This window comes from Gallus gallus, chromosome 8 (genome assembly GCF_016699485.2).
Source record: "Gallus gallus isolate bGalGal1 chromosome 8, bGalGal1.mat.broiler.GRCg7b, whole genome shotgun sequence".
Taxonomy (NCBI): Eukaryota; Metazoa; Chordata; class Aves; order Galliformes; family Phasianidae; genus Gallus; species Gallus gallus.
In genome coordinates, this window is record NC_052539.1 from 2,015,848 (window position 1) to 2,032,626 (window position 16,779).

A 16,779-nucleotide genomic window follows, 5' to 3' on the forward strand; every position below is an offset into this window, starting at 1 on the left:
TTCCAAACGTCCACACACATCATCTTCTAGGTAAATGGAGAATATATAGCATCTGCCTGTGAAGCCTTATGACTGAAATCAAAATAGCTCCATGAACCAGCGTGCATGAGTATTGTCTTTCTCATCTAACCAAGAGAGACTCCAGAATTAGAATTACAGTGGCTATTTCTGCTGATCTGAAAGATTGAACACGGCTCTTCTCATCAAAAATTCTATTTGAGATAAAAAATGAATACTTCCAAATCTAATATTGCTGTACACAATATAAGGAAGAGACAGTGATTTGGTAGCTCAATAAATTTTTTAAAAGAATACTGAGGCAGAAATCTCAATTCCCACCAATGAAACATTAGCAAAAATTAAAATAAAGATGTATCACCAGTTCATTCTTTGTATTATTTGGTACGGACAGAGCTGACGTTCAGAGCAACTCACAAACTTAGAAATCACACTTCTCTCAGATCAGTCTTGATGAACATATGAGAGAAGTCAAACATGCAATAAGCAAGTTAAAGTATTTAGTATAGCAATCAAACTTCATTCTCCATCCACTTAATAAAATAATGAATAAGTCCTAAGTGCTTTTAATCATGTTTTTGCATAATGCCATGCCTTTTGTGATTTGCTGTTCAGCTGCATGACCTTGAACCTGAACCAAAACACTGGGCAAGAAGGAATTTTAGACATTTGTTTCAGTATTTTCAAATAAAAACACTGAATTTCTTTCCTCTCAAAAGAAATATATATATTTTAATATTTACCAAACCAGTATAAAATAATTTTTAAGGTAAAACATTCACATCAAACCAGGAACTTACATTCACCCAAAAGAAACTGATGGGAAAGCTAACCCCCACCTTTATCCATCTGGTTGGGTTTGTCCTGAAACCATTTCTCCCTGTTCATTTCAACTGCTTTAATTCAACCAGTGAGCTGAAAAATCCAGCTTTATTTGACATCTGTGCTTTTGATGCACATATATAACTGGAAGATTCCAAAGCCTTATGCTAAGCAGTATTTAATTATATTGCAAAGAACTTATTACAATTTGTTCCGTTTTTATTAGATGTCACTGGGGCCATTCACCAAACTGATTGTGCGGCGATAGTAACCATGTTAACTTTCTCTGGGCACCAATAAAAGAAAATTTGGCAGTAGACAAACTGCCACTTTATTGCTGCACAATGAACTTAGACAAAACTGAGTTACTTTCTTGCTCCCTTTGCACCCCTGCTTCAGCTGTCCCTACTGTTGCTGTCAGGGAGGGCCCTTCCTGTCACCATGAAGGTCCGAGGACTGCAGTAGCCTCTTTCCTCCCAGAGAGAAATGCAGTACCTCTGGGATCACAAGAATCAACACCCACATTAAAAGGCAGAACTGTTTTTCTTTAGAGAAAGTAAGCATTGCGTAGCAAAAACTATTACATCTGATCCAACCAAAATGTAAGGACATAGAACTCTTCCACTTTCTCTTCTAGCAATTTCCAGTCTCTTCCTGCAGAAATCTTTATTCAAAATCCAAGGCAGCAGTTGAAACCATGCAGCACCTGTTAAGCTTTAAGTGTGCATTCTGAATGGTGAGGGGAGGTGGCACAGCACAAGGTGATTCAGAGCAGCATTTTTAATCCCTTCAATTTAGTTTAGTATGAATACAGTTCAAGGCTCACTGTGAGGGCAGCTTGGCCAAAATTAACTTGGTTTCTGTATTTGCTAGTTTTAAAGAGTCAGAATATCAAAGGCTCTTGTAAGAGTGACCTAAGCTTCCAACAGTGACATGAAGCAGCAAGGAAACATGCCTCACAGGGCTATCTGCAGGCAGCCATGAATCTACTCCACATTTAAAGTTTTAGATAAAGAATGAAATCAGATGGTATGATAACAAAGTATGGGGGAAAATAAAATAGAAGATCGCTTTCCAAGATAATTTCAACTACCACAGTAATCTACACAAGACAGAAGACTTGCGTGTAGTTTGTTCAACTAGATTTATGTAAATCACGTCTTCACTTTTAACTCCCAACTCAGGCACCTTAGAAAAATCCAAGTAATAAAGCAGTGATTACAGACAAACAAGCATCATTCGCAGATAAATAAACCATTCCTCTGGCTCAGAGGATCCACTGTTTTTGTTCCACCCAGGTAATTTCTCAGGTACTGAAAGCACGGCAGGATGCTCTGCTTTCTTTCCACTGTAAGGATGAAAATATCCTATTCAGTCTCATTCCAGAGCTGTTACACTTACTTTAAAAATGGAAAGTGAAATGAGATTAGTAGTACTTCTTTCATCACTGCTTCTGCAAAATGTTTTTTCCCTGATGCGTAATTGCCAATTTAATATTCTGCCTAAATGTTTTTTGTACGGAAACCCTCGAATGGCAGAGTGTAGGAATAGAGAACAGAAATCTGTGCAGATGACAAATGCACAAAGTGGTCAAAGACACAAAAAGCACAAAACGTGAGCAGAAAAGCAAAGTGGAATTTAGAACTTGGTTAATGCCATTCCTTGTTCACTGGGTAGTTTGCTTTTTTAGCTTAAATAGTCAACAAACATGGGATTCCAGGTATGGCTGCTTTGACAAATCAACATGCTTCCATAGGAAGTAAAGCAAAAGCAGGCAATTATTTAACATTCTGAAATTTAAATGTACAAAAAATAACAAAATCAGATCTAAGCAAGCTTTTTAGATCCCAGGTTGCAATGCAGAATTTATCACACGTGCTTCTTGCATATTATCTCACTGCAGGAGCCGTGAAGTTCTCCAGATGTACACAGAACATGATGTTAATCTTGGAGCACCTTTTATTCATTGCCGAGTTGCAAGGGCAGCCCCAGGTGCAAGCAGGCATGCCTGCACTGGTGTCAGCTGTGCTGACTGAACCTGGCACAAAACACTGCTAAGTGGCCTAATGCATACTTCTGCTATATATGCCCCATTCAAAACAAAAGCATTGCACAGACCATCACAACACCAATAGCACTCAGACACACAGAGCTCACTAGCTATTTCAGTAACCTTATAAGCAGCAAGAGGTGACAAAGCCAGCAGTTCTCATTCTGGGGAGAATTTCTAAGCTTTATAAATAGGCCGTAAAACCTCCTAACAAAGACAATATGGTAACAAGCTTCAAACCCATCTGAAAAAGGTCTACTGAAAGAAGTTGCATCAGGTGCAGAATGTTAATTTGGGAAACAGAGTAATTGTGTAACACTCTTAAAACATATTTTAAGATCTCATTGGAGGATAGATATTCCTGAAATAAGTTTACCAACAAAAAAATGTCTGAAAATGCACACCAACAACAAAGCTGAAAAGAAAATACAGATAGCATTTTTTTTGTTTTATTTGCTTTTAATATATCAGCTAAACCAACTTCATGTTGTGCAAGATTCAGAAAAAGCTCAATTTTCAAGTTGAATTAATCATAAACTTCAGGTTCAACAGAGTATGCAAATTCAAGTCTGAAGCCTCAAAATCATACTTAATACTTCATAAAGCTTCCTCTTAAAAAATAAATTACTGCTCTTTGGTAAGTCAGAGTTCCCCAAGCACAGAAAATGACCCCTGTTAAAACTGATATAATATTGATTATCCAACTTTCAGTTATAATCTAAATAACATGGTGGGTTGAACTAGCCAAGTAGCAAGACAGCTCCTTACTTAGTTAGCCACTAGGGATTCAAAGATAAATCAAAGAATTAATTAGGTTAAGCATTGGTGGTGATTATCAATCCCGGCTATTAGGTTATGCAACATTCCTGTGAACTCTTATTCAAGAACTCACAAGTTCCCCATCACTCTGGAGGCATGCAGAGTTAGGTGTTAATTAAGGAAGTCCTCACTTGAACTAAGTGCTGTTACCAAAAAGTCATTAAAAAAAAGAATTCTCACATGTTATCTTTAAGCAGTCGCTAAAGACAGGATCCCATTTCTCAAGCTGTATTCTCAACTACTCACAGAAGCAAGGATTGCTATATCATATACTAAAAAACTTCATCCCTTCAAGCAATCTTTCACACATCACTTCTATGCTTATCTATAAATATAACGAGCAATCAGCTCCCCCAGTGGTGCCTTGCTGTCTGTCTACAACTACTCTTCTATTGTAAAATGTTCAGAGAGCCAGCGCTTTTGCCTATTAATAAACAAAGCATTCAAGCCTGCCTATTTTCACAAGTATAATCTCAGAATATCTAAGCTGCCCACAAACCCAATACATCTTTATGAGCAAATATTTGGCACAGAGACAAACTTTATTAAAGATCAGTATTTCAAGCTAAAGGCCAGAAATGAACTTTTTGATGGCCCTTTTTTATACACAAACTACAGCATTAATATACAAACATATGCCCTAAACTCCCAGAGTCAGCTGTATGCTCCTAAGGACAGCTTTGCTTTGCTATAAAGTTAGATGCCTGTCCCCCATCCTCCTCATCTAAAAAAAAAAAAAAAAAAAACAAAAAAAAACCCAAAAAACCACACTAGCATATTTACTTAAAAAAGAAAGCAGTGTGGCAGCCTACGTCTGCACCCGTATCACCAGCATACATATATATAACTCAAAGCCTACTGTAAATGCATATTCACAAAGGTGCCTGTGATACAATGCTTAGTTTCATAACACTTTAGTAATCTCCCCTAAGGAAACAAAGTCATGGATCTCTTATTTCCCCTGAGCTTTCCCATCCACGTTTTAAGTCCTGAGTCTACTTCAAATTGTTTAGAATCTGATCTGCTATCACTTGAGAAAGTTTGTAGGAACAGGCCTTTCAGGTTTTAACCACTGGAGCTCTTACCATGGCATCAGGAACACGAGAGGCACATTAAATAGTTACAACACCAGAAATGGACACAGACCCATTAAGTCAGAGGCTGGAACCAACCACAGGAACATGCTAATGGGCAGAGTCCCTGGATTCAAGCAGTGCAGACATTCAGTGCTGCCTTCCACTTCTTGCAGATGCATTCAGGAGAGGCACCACCTGTTTTCCCCAGATGTTTATATCAATGTTCCTTTAAAAGACAACTAATCAAGCAGCTAATCAACCATGATTGTGTCATGAGAATTTTTCATTTAATGCATACTTCACGTGAAAAACAACACCCAAGCTTACTGTATTCCTTGTATCTACAACCATGTCATGAATTTTTACAAGTTAAAATTGCATCCATGCACAAGAAGTTATCCTGATGAAGCACAGAAGGCAGAAAAATGATATAAAGCTACAGAAACTCTTTCAGAGAAGCTATAAAGAAACAAGCAAATTAAACACCAGATAAAGTAAGTCAGTTAATATGTGGGTACTTGAAGTTCATACCTATTTACCAGCATGCACTTAAGATCTTCAGAACCAGTCTGATTCTACTGCTTTCCTTCACAGCAAGTAAAATACAAAATACATAACTAGTATTTGTTTTAGGATGTTTCTGTGTTTGGATACATTTGTTCAAATTCCTGGCTAAACTTTCTTTCTTTCTTTTTTTTTTTTTTGTATGCCTATGTTTTATAAATAGTATCTGCTTGAAAGGCAACACAATAGCTATGGAATAAACACAGCCCTTCCACTCCCCAAAACAGGTTTTCACAAATAGAAGAGTACATTGAAGTTGCATACCTGATTTAGTGTTTTTTATTTCTATTACCTTCTTTATTCAGAACAGTTTCCTAACCATTTCTTGGTGCTAGAGTCATCTCTTTTTCTTTAATTTCTCTCAAATCGCAAGAAAAATGCATTTCATTTTGTATCTGAGTCAGACTTTTAAAGTCATCACTGCCAAACTGGGTCCAATGCCAACTACAAGAAGTAGATTCCCATGAACAGAAATGTTCTTTAAGCTCTACATTATAGAGCCTCCAATTTGACACAAACAAGCTGTTTTTGTCTTTGACATTACAAAATACCTTATTCCACATAATGCACATTTCATATATAATTTTTCATTTGTTCCCACAGCACACCCACATATTTTGATGATAGAGTGTAAATGCTTGTACAGTTCTTAGAATCAAAGTTCATTTTCTGTTTTTGGTAATTAATACATTGTTTTTGTTTATTGAATTTGTATAATAATCATTTTATGACAGAATTCTTCCATCAATAAAGATTAATATTCCCAGAAACATAGTAAACAATTGAAAAACTTCACCTTATTTTTAATTTTGTTAGTAACACTAAGACCACGTTCTCAATCTTTACTAATACCACAGACAAAATTCAACATGAAATTTTAACTCAATAAAAATGAAATAAATATACTTCATTACCCCCCATATTTTCTTCTAATCCCAAACAGCTGCCAGGTGGCTTAAGTGGGAGCTCTAGTAAAATGTAAATGTAAGTTATGCATTTCCTTACCTCTGAAGCATAACTGAAAAAAAAAAAAAACAGTGATCACATTTATACAAGACCAGTAAGGAAAAGAGAGTCTTCCTAGTACCAGGAAAGGCAAATTGTACATACAATTGGACAGTCAACATCATAGAACTTCTAGAACAAAAACTGGACTAACAAAGATTTCTCCTCCCTCAAAGCACTAGCTCACCTCTCAGAAGCCATAACAAAAACTTCTTAGCCCAGATCAGGATTTGCTACAGTACCAAAAAAAATCCAAGCCCCCATGAGACAGCCCACAACACCAACAGTGTGTACAAGAGATAAATGCTTGTTTGGAAACACGTGATGCTGCATTTAAAGCAATACTTCATCATAACTCTACACTTACCATTAGCAGGTCCAAGTCTCTTCACACCACAGCCTGTGAGTGTAGCCAGCCGGGTGCACAGAACTTCATACTACAACAGAATAAAAACAAAGAGCCTGGAACAGCAAAGCAGGGACCACACTTCCATAAACACTGCTGCTACCAATGTAGATGTAACACTGGCTAATCGTAGCTGTACAGGATGATAACAGAAAATACTCACCTAAGCACCTCTCCTGAGGGGCTACCTGAGAGAATGAAGGTTGCTGCCGGCTAGAAACTGGCCTATATATAGCTTCTGCTGAGGGACTGTGCTCCCCCATCAGGACTTGGTGGGAGGCTAGGCCCAGGTGCAGCCCATCAACCCTGGCACCAGCACAGCAGCTGTGTCCCCAGGGCCAACTGCCTCAGAGACCTTGCTCTGAGCTGCTTCTTCAGCTTCCCTTCAGGCTATGCCACAGAACAGCAAAGCTTCAAGCAGGAGTTGGTTATTAGTGCACGGTGGGGCTGTGTGGGGCTCCCCGAGGCACTGCTCCCCGGTCCCTGGGGGTCCCTCGGGGTCCCTCGGTGCTGTGAGGTGAGTGCGCCAAAATGGCTCCCTGCCCAAACACCAGCTCTCTGCTACAGCCCACCTGGCCACCTGCCTCATTAATAGCTGCACCTGCTGAGCTGCTTCTTTGCCCAGCAACAGGGTATTCTCTCTGCAGTGCCAGAAACTCGGTTCTTACCTGTAATTTCCAAGTAGTTCTCACTGGAAGTTTCTGGAAGCACCCAGCACGCTCTGAGGCAGCTGCTTGCTGCTACCGCCCCCGGGGCACACTGCCCACCCCACACAAAATGGCGCCCGCAGGGGGGCGGCAGGCCCGCCCCTGCGCCTCTGTGCTTCCTGCTGCAGCAGTGCACGTGTCAGGAATGTGTCTGCCCTTGGTAGGCCTCCAGGGTGTTCATTTCTTCATTTTCTAAGGGATTAAAAGTTCTAATACTCTCCATACTCTAAAACTCTCCATACTTCGGCCAAGAACTTTGCCAAGCACTGCAAAAACCCTTCACATATAACATCATACCCTGGACGGTAATGTTCTGTGATACAAAGAGGAATAGAATAGACACAATGTATGCAACTAGCAAAAGTGTAGAATGGGCTCCAGACAGATACATTTTGTAATTAAGTATACAATGCATGTATCACCAGCTTTTGCGAATTGAAAAGAATAAAGTTTTTGCCTAGCAGTTCCTGTTCTCCTTGAGTTACATCAATCCCATTAACGCAGGTTTATGAAGCCTGATTGGAGATGCAGCATAGAAAATGTTTTGTTTAGCACCAAAAGCCGCACCTGTTCTCTTTACCCCTCGCCTAAAATTCAATGAGACCTTCCACGTGGCGGGGGGGGGGAGGAGGGTGGAAAAGAGAAACGTGAAACCAACTAACATAACAGCGAGATACTTGAAGTATATCGAAGTTGCACAAAGATCTATTCTGCTTCATATCACGCGCCTAAGTGTTTTACCATTGCAGATTATTGGCCGCTACTTTAAAGGAACAGAGTAACACAGGTGATAAAATGTCTTGAAAGTGACGCTTGGCTCCTGCCTCCGTCCTGCAAAACAGCCCCAGGGAAACAAAGTAATGCTTTCAGGCGGCCACCGATCACATTCAGGAAAGCGAATCCTATTGTCTCATCTTAAGAACCTGATCTGTAAATGAAAAACAGGGTAGCACTCAGACAATAAAAGTAACTGGTGGGTTTTTTTTGCTTGTTTGTTTTGTTTTCCCCAGTGCAATTAACGTTATTCTAAAATACACTGAAAGAAAAGCAACTACAAAGGGATAGGAATCACCATGCCAAACCAGATGAAAGATCCTTTGTCCAAGACAAAAAACACGACATTGAAAGTGAAAATGTCTGCACCAGGAAAGTAGGAGTCGATCTTTCCACTCCCTCCATTTGAGGTTCTTTCTCATTAATCAAAACAGTTGATTTGAAGCCCATCACGTGCAGAAGTCATCAACATTTTCCTTCTAAAGGGCATCATTTTGCACATGTTTCTCCAGTGACCTTCGCTTCTGCTCACAGTTCCCTGTTCCCCCGGACACTTAAGTCTCCATATTCAGCAAGAAATTAGAAATGCTTTTTTAGCTGTAAGTACTCACTAATAGCCATCTTGGAAATTTGTTACACCTGCGTTGCCAACACTATGAAACATATGTCTCCGACAGCCTCTTAATTTAGGTGTTCTCTCAGGAAAAGCATGTTCCAACAGCTCTTTCACTCTCCACAGTTCCTGCCTGCCTTCATTAATTATATGAATCAGTACTCCTGTTAACATTTCTCCCCATTAGTGTTGTTGCTTCTCTTAAAAGTGTTTGATTTTTTTTATTTTTATTATTATTATTATTGTTTTTTGTCATGTAGAACTGCAACTACTAAGGTCTGATGGATGCTCCTGAACATCATGAGAAAAAAACAATTCAGCCAGCTAGAACAGCGTGTGATTTTCTTTCATGACAAAGTCTACACCAATAAAGACTGCTAATTTGAAAGTAAAAGAACCACCTTTGTATCAGAAATGAAATCCAGGTTCGTTGCTTTTGAAGAGGGAAAGGAACTAAGATTTTTCTTAGTGACATTCTGCCCAGAAAACCACCTAACATCTCCTTGTGACTTCTTCTCAGTTTCTTCCTAGGCCTCCTTTGGAGCTTTTGTATGTAATTTAGACAGAGCTCAGCATTCAAAAATAGAAAGGATGCAGAAAAACAGAAGTGCCTGGAAAAGCTGCTCTGAAGTTAAATCAGCCTTGCTTAACTTCTCAATTATTTTCACTTATTTCCAGATGGATAAGGACATAACAGTGGACACCATCTTCTATTTTCTGAGCTACTTAAATCTTAAACATACCTTGCATTTCTCCAGAGATTCCCGATTTTGATCATCAGTCTTGAATTTTGACTCCATTAACTAAACTGAAAGGGACATGTAAGTTTAATAGATAGCTTTGAAATTTCTAATTCCTATTCTGTGCTCATTCCGCCAAACTGCTGCAGCTTTGGAAGTATGAGATGGGAAATATATGAGATGGGAAAGGGTACTATTTTGCAACAGTTTAGCCTGTTTTGCTGACTTCACAGACAGTGGCTTTCAAGCAGTCAGACTTTTGTTTCTCTTGAAACTATACCTAAAAGGAAAAGCATAGGAGGAAATGTATATATATATATATATATATATATATTTGGTGCATTGTGCACATGTCTTTGAGAAAACTGATCTCACAAACAGTGTGATCTGGCTCACCTGGAATTCAGTCCAACTTTCTGATAGCACTTCTGTGTTGCTCCGCACTCATTCAGTGAGGTACCAAGCACTGTAGCTGCTCTGTCGTTGCAGTCTGCCCAGACAGACCTGTCCTGCCTCCCAGCCAGGCTAATTAATTCTGATGGGAGTGCAGGAACAGTTGGACTGCATCTCATCAGTGGTGGCTCCCAGCTCCCTGGCTCAGCATTAGCAGAGGAGCTTCTACCCTGCGCCCATCATTTCCATTTTGCTCTTGACAAGTTAAATTCAGGTACAACCAGGAGGCTGTGAATGGTCTGGCATCTCATACCACATTCTCCTTATCCAAGGCAACAAAAATAACAAAAATAATTAAACAAGACTTTGCTTCATTTACACAGAAAAAAAAAATATGAATTTGCTTTAGTAAGATGATTTTGTTAGTTTTCTTTAAGTTGGGGGTCAATGTTGGTGAAATTCAGTGCTCATAAAAGTGAAAGATTAATCCTGGCCAGAGCAAGGCTTGGTGCAGCTGGACTCTGTGCAAACTCCCACTCGTTCCCATCAATGCATCTCAGTCAGGGTAGCGAGACGTGGCTGCTGTCCCAGCGCTGGGCCTCTTCTGAGGGGAGAGTGCCAAACCTGCTGAAAAGCCCAATGGTTTGCTTGATTGCAAATAGGTTTCAAGCCCACCAGAACAGCACGTTTAATTACACTTCCCTGTTGCTTAACTCTGAGATGGTAACAGGTACTTATGTGTCCTCCAACGATGCTCATGTAATAGGCCCTATCCAAAAAAAAAAAAAAAAAAAAAAAAAAAAATCCATGAGATGGCAGAGATTGTATTTTTGATGATGGTTTATTTCTTTTTCTTCTTTCCTTCTCTCTTTCTTTCTTAACTAACTGCTGGTTTTTAATCTGCTACACTGAATCTTCATGTAACGAGAACCACTTCTAAGGGCAAATTCCTGTTACTCCTTGCTTTGATCTTTTGCACAGGCAAACACACAAAAATCCAATGCAAAGGAAGAGAGAAAAAGAAACAGGTGTGAGACTCTGAAAAACACTATTACCGGGTCAGTAGGAATTTCCCACTTGCTGTTCATATTCTGTGCCTGTTTGCCAAGGAATCAAGGCTTACCACATACAGTTTCCCTACTGCTGGCAGGGGTCTTATCACTGAGCCAAACTAGCAGGAAGGTATATTCTTAGATCTCTGTTGGCTAGGGGCCAACGTAACCATGCGCTCCAGGTAAAACAGAATTGATTATATTGTACTCTTACTCTTAAGGACACAGAATGTGGAAGTTAATACTAAGAGTTCACCACAGACCTATCCCACGCTATTCTCTACCTATAAGGCAGCAGAATCCAACAACTGAACCATTTCGAGGCATGTTATTGTGCCAAATGCACATTTTTATGTATATAACCTCTGTTTTCCCCTTGGTTTGCAGGGAGACTGTATTTGTGAGCATCAGTATCTCTGGTACAGAAGGACAAAAAATATACGTTGAATGTAATCTATTCATGTTTTCTTCTCTTATTTAAAACCCAAAATACTGCACAGCAAAACCACTGGAAAGAATCCCACTAATTTTAGTTGGTAAGGGACAGAGCCTTGGTTCAGAAGAATGGAGTGATCATATCGACATTACTAGACACTTTTAAGGAACACTACAATAGCAGTTTGTCCCTGGAATTGCTTCCCCTATGCTCATGATGTGCCTTGTGCAGCAAAAGCACACTGGGAAAACTCAGGGAAGGCTACAACCCAGGGAATTGCTTACGCATTATCCAATTGGGTCAGAAAATTTGTTTTTCTAGAGAATGTGAAATGCATTGGACTTGAAAAGCTCTTGGCTTATGTAAGAGATGCCAAAGGGCAGTCTATTCATTAGCCAAGACATAAAAGTAAAAAGGCTGCTTCAGGGCCTCGAGGCAACACAGTTTCTTGAGCTCTGCTTCATAACAGCTGCCCTCCAGAGTCTGCCTAACGTCATCAGACATGCTCTGTAGCAGAGGAGGAAGATGATGCACTTACTGCCACAAAATCCCCACGTTGGACAGACTTTGTATGAGAAGACGACACCCTCCACATCCAAATCTGTCTTTTCTGGTGCTGAACCCCAACACTGGGGTTCTTCCTTTACTTCATTGTAATCAGAGTTGGAAAATTTACTCCTTTCTTCATAATATTACTTCCTACTCTTCCACAGAGCTGTAGCTGCCCACAGATTTATTACGTGTGCTGCTGGCCCTGCACACCAGTCCTCTATGAGGAAGTTGCCTTGATCATTTGGAAATCATGAAGCAGCCTTACAGATTTTATGCTTCAGTTTTACAGTAGGCAACCAGTACCAGAGAGCAAAGAGAGTTAACAAGTCACTTTCTACTACATGACTTTATTACTTGGCTGTAGATATGATTAGGGCACGTTGCATTTTTTCACTTAAATGCTGCCATAAAATGATATAAATGGCTAAAAATTCTTTGTTACTCAGTCTGGTACACACTTTTCCCTTTTGGAAGTCCAGCAGAACAGCTGGGCATCCGCATTTCTCCCTTGCATTCAAGCTGACTTGCCTGATGTAGAGGTGCCTCCTGCTCTACCTTCCACAGCTGGGCTTCTCTCGCTACCTGCTAACAGCACCCTGTACACAAGCTCTGCCTATGAACCACTTCAGAAGGGCCATCAGCACGCAGTTGTAGCTGTTCGGAGCAGTTACCGTCACGCGGTCACTCGTCAGTGTTTGTGATGTCTCTCAGCCAAGAGTGTCAGGTTGCAGGGGAATGCATTGGCTGGGATGTCTACTGTAGTTCGAGCTCTTGCCAAGGAAACCTGAATAAACCCTATAAAAATATTCTCCTTCTTCCTATTTATCTTAGATTTTTTTAAGTTATAACTATTTAATTTATCAGGCTTGATTTATTGAAGTATTTACCTTGGATGCTGTTGTACTTGATGGTTTTGAGCAAAGAAATGACTAATTCATAATGACAGTTGGGATAAAAAAAATTGCAGCACAGGAATTAAACTAAACAAACTCTTGATTTATTTATATCTTTAGTTGCAAGCAAAAGCCTGAAGTTGAGTAATAGAGTGCTAGCTGCAATTTAAACAAAGTGCAATACAAAAAAGAACCAAAGCAGAAGAAAATTCCATTAAAAAAAAAAACACAAGAAAAGAAAAAACATACCCACCTGATTCATCCAAAAGCTTTAAAGGAAAGAAGGGAGAAGAGATGGAACTGGCTATTGAATAACACTCATTCGATGACTCCTGAGTATTTCTTTACATAAAGAGCATAAGAGCGTGAGGCCATCTCAGTACAAGCTTCCTTACTCCCTCTCCAGCAGTGCCTCCTGCCAGCAGCCTCCTGCTGCACAGCGTGCACCGTGGCTGGCCTCGTGCCTGTGCTATTTTAGTGAAGCTTCTTGCTAAGAAAAGGTGCCCACTAGAAGACTATGGAGATATCGGAAAATGAGATGTGGGATTCTTAATACATCTCTGTGTCGCAGTGCAAAACCCGTGGCTTCAAGGAGTACTGAGTTGGGAAGTCAAAAATAGCAGTTTTGAAAGCATGTCTATCTCAGAACACCATCAGAAAACTGTTCCTGCTAGAAGGAAAAGTTGAGAACAGGATATCTAGTTTGTGACTACATCTTTCCTACCTGTTCTAGGACAAGCTTTCACAATAAAATCTCAGCTGGGCAGGTGATGGGTGGATTCACTTCGGATGCAGAATCTGCAGCTGGAGCTCAGAGCAGAAGTGGGCCTTGAATGGAAATATCCAGGAGCATCCTCTCTTTGAGACAATGAACTCAGCTAACTTGCTTTTCTCCATCTCTGTGTGCTTAACTCAACTTCTGCACAGATCATTATAAATATCATTATAAAGATCAATATAAACTTTATATTAATAAAGTTCCAAACTTTATTCTAAATATTCAGCCTGCATCACTGGTTTTCCTATGTGCTGAACATGAAAGACCTAAAATCTCTGCAATCTCCAGAAATGCTAAAACAGAGACCACGGTGTGGCAGGCCCACTGAGCTACTGTGCTGATATCTCTGGCCTCATCGACTGCACAGCAGTGTCAGGTCCCAGGGAGGCTGTCACAGGCTCCAGCAACACCACACTGCAACATGAAGTCAGTCCTGCAGGCCAACCCAAGTGGCACATGAACTTTGCACAGACAGTAAATCCGAAGAGGCATAAGGCCACTGGAAGAGTAGATGCAGGGTACACCTGTTTCATAACACAGGCAGTGAGTGACAGGGAGGGCAGGGCTGGTGGTGGAATAAAAAGACAATGGGCAAAAACAGCTAGCTCTTCAAGTTAAATAATGAATGTAACAAATAAGGAGAAAACCTTAAAAGTAAAGCTGATGTAAATGTTCTGGTAGGATATTCCAGTAGGTTGATAGGACAAGAGATAATGGCATCAAGCTGTGCCTGGGAGGTTCAGGTTGGTTATTAGTAAAAAGCTTCTTCTCAGAGAGAGCGGTGAGGCATTGGAACTGGCTGCCCAGGGAGGTGCTGGAGTCACTATCCGTGGAGGTGTAAATGCAGCACTGAGTGAAACAGTTTAGTGGTGTGGTGGTGATGGGTTAATGGCTGGATGAGATGATCACAGCAGTCTTTCCAAGTTTAACAATTCAGTAATATCCAATTCACAAATCCAAGCAAGAGCTACCAAAGGAAAAGGCAGACTGACTCATTGGACTATGGGGGATAAGAGTGGGACTGTCTGCTGCTAAGTGGGCTGCACGCTCCTGTGCAGCACACCCACAGAAAGTCTTTCCATTGCAGCTGGGGCAGTGGCAAGGCACCGTCTGATCATGACAATCACCCGCTCTCTTGAAAAGGAGACAAGGCTCCTTATGGAATAATTTATTAATGCCATTTAAGAAATTGAGTTCCTGTTCTGTGAGTATTTATCCTGAATCAATACATGAAGTCAGAATTTCATTTTATTGCTGAATAGAAAATATATTAAAAATCAGCATGGAAAAAGAAAACACTCTTAACTGATACTGAGCTGTTTTAGTCTTCAAGTGCTTTCAATGACAAAATGATACAACATTAAAAATATTATGTTTAAATATTTCCTAAAAGACAAGAGTAAAACTGAAGTCAGTGCTAAAGTTAGAACAAGATACGGTTGATCTCAAAATGACGTTAACATCAGTAAAATTGGATGAAAAGTGATTTTTTTTTTTTTTTTTTTTACTTCAATCTAACACTTCTGGCCAAATGCCTGCCTTGGCAAGAACTTCATTTTTGAGTGAAAATTTACTATTGTCAATTTTTTAACCATATTTCTCTGCAGTTGAAGATCGTGAAAGATGACTTATTTTGCAACATAAAGAGAACTGATTTCCTGGTAGATGCTGATGCGACCACTGACTTACTCTGCCTGCACAAAGCCTACTGCACCTCACCTCTGGTTAATTTTTTGCAAAGTCACTTTAGAGAACCAGAGTTCTGAAGTTCAACAGTCACACAATTCAGTATCGTCTCTGTGCTGTATTGCTCCACAAAGGTGTTAGTAGAGGAACGCTACTTCGTTGCTTTCTTTCCTATTTTCTTTTTCAGCCTGAGGAGTTACCAAATCTGCAATTCATTGAATTCTGTGTTGGGAATGCAATCCTACTTTAAGGCAATTAACAACGCCCACAACCGAACAGTGCAGGCTAAGTTCGGAGGGTTCGGTTACAGCATGTACACTTCTAACCAGGTCTTGGACAGACATAATCCACGTGTTGAGACAAACAAATGTCAACCTCATTACCCCAGGTGGCTTTAGGTGGTTGAAATTGAGCTGCTCTGAACAGAGCAAAAGGCATTCAAGGAATTCCAGCACAGCCTGGTGGGTGAGTGAGGAAAATGCAGCAGGCCGAGGCACGGGCAGGCAGCCAGGAGGGCTGTTCTCCAGAACAAAAAAACGTGATGCTGAATGCTAAAAGCGGTCCAAAGTAAACTTTGGTTTAGAAGTTTAGCTTAGAAGTTGTCACCTTGTTCTCATTTGCACTGAAAGATCAACTTTTAAAACTTTTGTATAAACCTTTTTATCTATACCTTACTATATGTTTATAATGTATTGGGCCCCTTTCTTCCTCAGAAGCCTTATGTTTTTCTGAAGTAGAGCTGATGCACACACAAGTGCACTGCACTGTGACTGAAAAATTCCTTCTGGTTTGGTTTCCCCTTGCGAGTGATCAGAGACCAGCACAGCACTCTGGGTCTTGGCAAACCGTTGCCTTATGTATGGAAAAATGGCTGTGGTACAGCTGTGCAGAGCCCTCGGGGAATTCCTGATATTCTTTCAGAGGCAATGTGGGGAACGTACAGAGTCAGAAAACACTGAGACTGTAAAAAAGCAAGATGCCTTGTGTAAGAGATAAGCACTGCTACTGGAGAGGTTTTCTGAGGAATGTTTAACAAAGGGTATAATTTCCAGCTTAATGAAACACCTGTCCTGAGCCACTTTTCATTCCTACTCTCTCTGTCATCTCACACAAACAAATGGATCACGATGTTAGTATTTCACTTTCTTTCATAGCTCCTAGATTAAACTCTGGGATGTGCCAGACACGCTGAGCCTCTCATACAAGATTTAAGCCAGTTTCCCTGTTCTGCAACAAAGCTCAAAACCCATGACTTTATTCAGCAGTGCGTGTGCAAAAAAGAGCGGGTACAAAGGTACTCTGCAAGGGCTCAAACACAGCAGTAGGAGCTGGGATGGGAGGGAGCAGGCTATAGGAAAGCAATCGGTTTTCTGTGATCCCCTCAGTGGTGGCCCC

General features: G+C 40.3%; 1 long non-coding RNA gene across 2 annotated transcripts in view; it reads right to left on the reverse strand.

Annotated features, from left to right (window-relative positions):
• Positions 1 to 7,511, reverse strand: part of LOC107053920 — a 265,589-nt gene extending 258,078 nt beyond the window's left edge. Inside the window, exons 1-2 of one of the 2 annotated variants that reach the window (XR_005861848.2) lie at positions 7,429 to 7,511; positions 6,722 to 6,791 (exon numbers count right to left, since the gene is read on the reverse strand). This is a non-coding gene — a long non-coding RNA (uncharacterized LOC107053920). Of the gene's footprint in view, positions 1 to 6,721; positions 6,792 to 6,923 lie in introns of both variants that reach the window. The other variant, XR_006939957.1, reaches the window with a different exon arrangement.
• Between the last annotated feature and the right edge of the window lie 9,268 nt (positions 7,512 to 16,779).